This window comes from Lissotriton helveticus, chromosome 9 (genome assembly GCF_964261635.1).
Source record: "Lissotriton helveticus chromosome 9, aLisHel1.1, whole genome shotgun sequence".
In the NCBI taxonomy this organism is placed as follows: domain Eukaryota; kingdom Metazoa; phylum Chordata; class Amphibia; order Caudata; family Salamandridae; genus Lissotriton; species Lissotriton helveticus.
The window spans coordinates 166545581-166552534 of NC_136070.1; positions in this window are offsets into that span (position 1 = coordinate 166545581).

The window sequence follows — 6954 nt, forward strand, 5'->3', positions numbered from 1 at the left end:
CCTTGTGCAGAGAACTTATTGTTATTTACTAATTCATGTGGCTCAAGGATTTTGCATGATATAGACTAAAATGTTCTTCTTTGCAATCCTTCATTGGCTCACTCACCATATCCATTTCTAATATTGGGAGGATCAAGACGGAATCTGCAAATTTCAATCTGATTTTATTTGATTTCTACATTCCAACTCTCTTAAGGACATGAACTGTCACATATTGCTGCACCTCCACCTTTTTCCTTAACTTCTGAAATTAACAATCCCTCATCTTCTAGATATTCAACTCTCTATCTGACAGAGGTTTACTCTCATAAAGCTTTGAATGTCTAGGTTCACATCTAAGTCCTCTGGAAATGTCTCAGTGGCGGCTGGTGGATTTTGAAAGTGGTGAGCCGTAAATGTTGTACCGGTATAATGAAAGAGCAAGCAAAGTGTGTGAGCCTTAAGTGCAAAAGGCTGGACGTGAGGGACTTTCTCGTCACGCATGACAATTTAGAAAAAAATGTATTCAAATGGTGGATTTTACACCACATATTTACTGCCCATTGGTGAAAAAAGGATCCAAATATAGCATTTTAAAGCTCAAGTGTGACAAAAACTTTCGAAACAAACCAAAAATGTTTCCAATTTTCAAACTGGTCTGCTTGCAAAATGACCCCTGAGCTAAGCACAGCCAACCAACAGAAATGGGCACAACTTTGCCCTGCCTCTTTACTGTATTTGTTGATCAAGTCAGCAAGGCCCAGACTGTTCGTAACCCCGTTGCACCATCCCACATCCCTCAGAGTCATAGCGGTGTTTCTGCTCTACTTTAAACACACACGCAGAAACAGCGAAAATAAGCTGTAAAACATTTCTTAAATAGTTTTTACGTCTAGCGTGTCACAGTCCTGTCTCTAACCTCATTATACGCACAGGGGACCGGGATGGCACTTCACTCGGAACCCGAGGCCTAGCCAGCATGCCAGACTGCCGTGCACTGCCAGCCCAGGTTTTACAATAACAAAACATACACTGCTAGAGGGCATGTGTTCGGCAGCTACCCTATGAAGCCCTGTGTGCAGCCATCAGGATGCTGACTCACGGCGCACACAGTCATTTCTGCTGTCCTCAGTATTTACAGTCACTGACTGTTCAAATATCCCTGCAGTTTTTGCTTTTCCCCTGATCAAATGTCATATCGTGCCCCACATCAGTCTCCAACCTTGACCTGTCCTCACAGTGTTAACTAGTTAAGTTAAATAAAAACTATTTTAACTATTCAGGAATGAGAAAGTAAAGCACTGAAGCAGGAAATGATTTTGGAATTGGGAATGTCCTCGGGGGCCATGACCATGTGTTAGAAGATGGGGAGAGGCGAGTCACAGAAAGTTATACAATAACAGGTGCTAGATGGCATGTGTGTGGCTACTGTGGGGCATGAGGGAAGGCAGGGTGAACAGCAGCAGACCAAAAAACTTACCAGAGAGCTCACATACGTAACATACTTATTCGCCCCGGGCCTAGTGATTGGACTTCTGCTGTGGCATGATTCCAACCTACACTGTAGAAGTACCTGTAAGGAACTGGAAGCTGAAGGACTCCTCCCCCAGAGCACAGGCAACCTATCATAGGGAAAATTAACAGGAGTTGCTGGGTGTCAGTGGAAGAGGCAGGGGCCACTGACACACCCACTCCTACATTGTCTCAGAAGGCCTGCCCTGCCCCCAGCTATTGAGGTTAATGGAGGTCTTCCAACTCTTATCTGGGCCAAGTTAATAATACTTAAAGTAAAACTCTATTCTCTGCAGTAACATACACTGTAAAACACTATTGTGTCATCACTGCTTGGATTTATGCCTCCAGACCAAAGAAACCTTCGCTCAGCCAACACATGTATAGAGCCAAGAGCCTTACTCCCCTAACCCCTAAAAAAACTGATTTACACCGAGCAGCCAGCACAATTTATTATAAGCTGCTCTGTGTCCCTTCTCACACTTGTATGACTCCCCCAGGTTGGCAGTGTGGCATGGTGATGCCCATTTTGCCCCTTATCACCAGCCATCCCTGGAATGTCCACTCTATTCTATGACCGTGTCCCCTTATCCTCCAGGCTCATGACCTCTTAAGGCAAATCCTATACAGGCCTAGATCCTCAGAGTATCCTTCCTGATGTTCTCCAGCTCACTAATTCTCTTGCTACCTTTTGGCATTTTCCCATCATTTCCTTCCAGCATACATAGAAGTAGAACATGCACTGCATTTGGCAGCCTCATCGGACAATACTTTGGGAATGTAAAGATTGGGTTCGTGATTTGGTCTTCCTTACCGGCCATCCCTTTTTTTGTAGCCAATCACAGGGCAAATTATGACCTTCATAATTAATATTCATTATGCAGGTTGCTCTGCAATCTCCTCCGAGTGGTAATTTTGTTACACAATCAGTTAGTACATATTTCACTTTGCAAAATAAGAGTCCATTTACAATAAGTTGGTGCACAATTTGAAAATATTTTATTGAACGAATGAACTGGCCCTTGGTTCTCCTCCTGAAAGGTGTACAAAGGGGCTCAGTAAAGTCTTCACCACACTTGTCTGGACCTCCTGAGCAGATAATTGCCTACTCATTTTGACTATTTGCTATCCATCCATAGTTTTGTCATTTTTTCTCTCATTAAGGCTTCAATAATCCACATGCCAAAGAGTAATAATGGTTCACCATATTAAAGAGCAACCTTGAACATCATCCCGGTAGGCTCTGTACCAATCTTTCAAATGATGTATGAAGAAGTGCCTCTTTTTGAGTGAACACTGCCATTTTTTGGACTGATGCTGCTTTTTTTACCTCTGCACACGGAGGCACTGCAATGCAGTCACCAGTGTATGTATTAGGAGCCCTAAGGTGGCTAACTCCTAATTGGCATATTTAACTTCCCAGTAAGGCCATAATATATGGTGTAAGAAATTCACCATTGGCATGGAAAAGTTAAAAGTCACCTGTGGACTACAGCACATGTTGTGCCATAGCAAGGTTGGCAAAGAAAATATGGCCTCACACTTATGAAATATTAAATGAAATACCAGCATTTGTAAAGTGTACAGAGGTGTCCCGGCACTGGGGGCAGTCGGGAATATTAAGCGAGCTATTGCCCAGAGTCACAAGGTGCGGGCCTAACCTGGCACCGGCGAGCGAACTGGGAGCCCCATGTTCTGGAGTCAGCCAGCCTGGCCGCTGCACCACACCTCTTCCACTGACCTTTGGAGCCTGACTCTAGTAGCTTTTAAATCTGGAGGCAAACCTGCAGGAAAGTACCCTACTTTCAAATTAAATAAGCCACCACTAAGTAGTTGTATCCTACAAGGTAGTGTGCCTAGTATTTAAAATTTGTACATGCAAGAATTTAATGTTGTCCGATGAGGAAAGCTAGAGGTCAGAATAATATGATAATCTCGGTCTCTCCAGTTTGGGATGGGCTATTGGAATACTTAAAAAAACAATTAATTGGTGAAGTCAGATTTGTCATGAACATTAAGGAGAAGTGACTTTTAAAAAGTTACACTTTACTTGCCTGAGGCTAATTAACATTAGCCTGCTCTGCAGATGGACCTTCCAGTGATTCCCCTTAATGAGTGTGAAAACTGTTCCCAGTGCAAGTATTGTAGCTTTGGTCTTTTCAAAGGAAGATGTGGGTGCTAGGTATATCACAGATATAAACTGTAGGGAGGGCTCAGGAACATCATAAACCTGAAAATAACCAAAGTGAGGACTGTCCATTCATAGTTATATGTAAAGTGAGACCTAGTGAAGAGATTGCTTTGTTACGGTACAAAGCTGGCTTGCCACCAGCCCATTGGAAGGGGGAGCTGGTCCGAAAATCAGTTTTGTGTTGTTATTTTTTTTAACATACTCCTGGCTGACCCACAAGCACCCCATCTCTCTTAAGGGGTAGAAGTATTCTGCCATGTTAAATTTGCTGTTACAAAGTGTTTGCTGGTTAGTGTGCAGCAAAGCACACAGGATTCCCTTGGAAAAATGTTCCTCATTGGTCAGGGAGTGTCCATGGGTCACCCCTATCCACTGGCTAGTAAATCCTACTTGAGTGGCACCTTACCCACAGCTCACCTGAACACTCTATGCACCTGTGAAAGAACAGAAGGGAACTTGACCTGCTATTTGAGACCTGCAGGGGCACATGGAGAGCTGGATCTGGTGCCACCAGAGTCCAGTAGTAAGAAGTGGACACCAAGGGTCAGTTGACTGACCTCGTGTGGCAACTGGAAAAGAAAGCTGCACAAGGCCTTTTTTCGGAAGTGCTCAGCTGTCCAGTGGCAATGGGACCTCACACGGACCCTTCTGATGTCATCTACCGAAGTGAGTCCTGGTCCTTAAGTGATGCCCGGGGTTATTGGAAGTTGTGGTAGTGACCGAAAGGAGTTCCTCCAGAAACTCTGAAAAGTTGAGATTTAGAAACTGTTTAGAATTCGAAGGCCTCGAGAGGATCAGCAGGACCATATGGTAAAGGTGATTGATTTAGATGCAACTTGATTGCTGGAGGATTGGAGCTCCAGAGAAAAGACTGAGGGGCAGATTCAAATATTGACGGTAATGATCATTTGTGGCAATCACAACCGAATGTCCTTACCACCAAGATAGTGAGGGTCCCTCTGCCAAATTTAGAAGCAGACGGACCATAGGTGTAACCATGGTGAAGACTGCTCCACCTCTGTCTTGATTACATCCCTATGAGAGCCTGACAGAGTGAGGAACGTCGGAGGCTAACCACTATGTCCGCCCACCTAACTTAGATGGGCGGACATAAAGGTCAGTTTTCAATGTCTGCCACTCCCAGGAAAACCCTGGTGTTAAGAGACAATGAAAACTGCCTAACTCCCATGGCGAGGAAGGGTATTTTTTTTGTTCATTTTCTAAAACAAAATCCTGCTTCTGGGTTTTCATTTTGAAAATTAAAAAAAAGATTGACAGACAGCTCCACCATGCTGATGGAGCTGTGTGCCAATCGTTAAAAGCCAGAGACCGAGACAGCGGTGATGGTGGCTCCTGCCAATGATTTAGAAATGATTGTATATTTAGTGGTCATTTCTAAATTTGGCAGGAGAACAGTCTCAGCCTGGAAGACGTTAATTGCTCTGACAGGCTAACAGAGATGACTCCGTCCTCCAAATATTAAATTGGGCTTGAATCTGAAGGTAGAAATTTTGACCAGATGAAGGTGGGACATGTATGTGCCCATGAGAGGACTTCTGTGGACATGAAATATGAATTTCTCAAACTTGTGGATTTTCAGTGGGTCAGTGACAGAATATCGGAAACCCAAATATCGTGTGAACAGAATATCGAGGATGAGAATATTGAGAGGGTAAATTGAAATAGGTAAGTATAGATTTACTATTCTGAACTCCAGATCTATGGGCCTGGAAGATATATATATATATATATACAAAGGGGTCCATTAGGATGGCGGGCGGGGAGATCGGGACCGCCCGCCTACAGGGCGGGGGTCCGGACATTGGTATTAGGGTGCGCCCGCCACAGTGGCGGGCGCATTGATCAATTTAACATTGTGGTGGGCGGTGCTCACTGCACCGCCCGCCACAATGTTCAAAACAAATGCACTTATTTGCATAATTGAAGCTGAAGGCACCGCGCAGTTCCTGCCGCTGCGATTATGCAAATGCAGGGGGGTACCACAGGTACCCCCCTGTGTGCCACCCCCCTTTGGCCGTCACTCTGGGGGCCCACAGGGGCCCCCCAGAGTGAACACCGCATGCCTTTCCGTGGCGGCATTGCCACCACGGAAAAGCATTGAAAAATGCCAATGCTAATATGGCTGGCGGTGTCTGATAGACACCGCCACCATGTTATCCCTTTTCCGCCCCGGCCGCAAGGCGACATAATATCGAAGGAAAAATATAGAATGGACATAATATCGAGTTAAAAAATATAGAATGAACATAATATCGAATGGACAGAATATAGTGGTTACAAATATCGAATTTAAGGTAAGTAATATCGATTTTTAAAATATAGAAAGTCAAAATATCGAAGTATATAATATAGGTATTTAAATATATCGAATTTTTAAAAATATCTATTTTTTTAAAGTGTTTTTTTATGTTATTTAATTTTTGTGTAATCTAATTCTGTAGCGCGTTGTGGGTTTATAGGGGAATAGGGTGGGAAGTAATTTAATTGTTATGAATTAAATATGTTAATTTTTTAATTGGTATTTATTTTGAATTAATTGTTAATTATTTCTTAATTGGTAATTTATTAGGTTTTAATTGGTAATTAATGTTTAATAATTGATTAATTGATAATTATTTTAATGTAATTCATTTATTTTTTGTAGCGGGTTGTGGGTTTATAGGGGAGTAGGGTGGGAAGTAATTTAATTGTAATTAATTAAATATGTTAATTTATTTATTGGTATTCAGTTTGAATTGTTAATTAATGATTAATTAATAAATTTTTAATTGGTAATTTATTTATATTAATTGATTATTTGATAATTAAGTTATTTTATTAATTTATTTTCTGTAGTGGGTTGTGGATTTATAGGGGAATAGGGGGAAGTAATTTAATTGTAATTAAGTAAATCATTTTTATTTATTAATTGGTATTCATTTTTAATGTATTAATTATTTGGTAATTAATTTGTATTAATAGGTATTTCATTGTATGTATTAATATTAATTTGTATTTGTAATTGATTAAATATTATATAATATTAAATTGGTAATTTATTTTAATTAATATTTTCTTGGTATTGATATTTAATTAATTTGTATTAATATATTAAATCTTTACTTTCCCTACTGTTGCACTCACTGGAGATGGAATAGTAATATTTACCCCTACGCTATCCAACACTTTCCCTACTGTTGCACTCTCTGGAGTGGGAATTGTAATTTTTACCCCTAGGCTATCCAACGATTTCCCTACAGTTGCACTCTCTG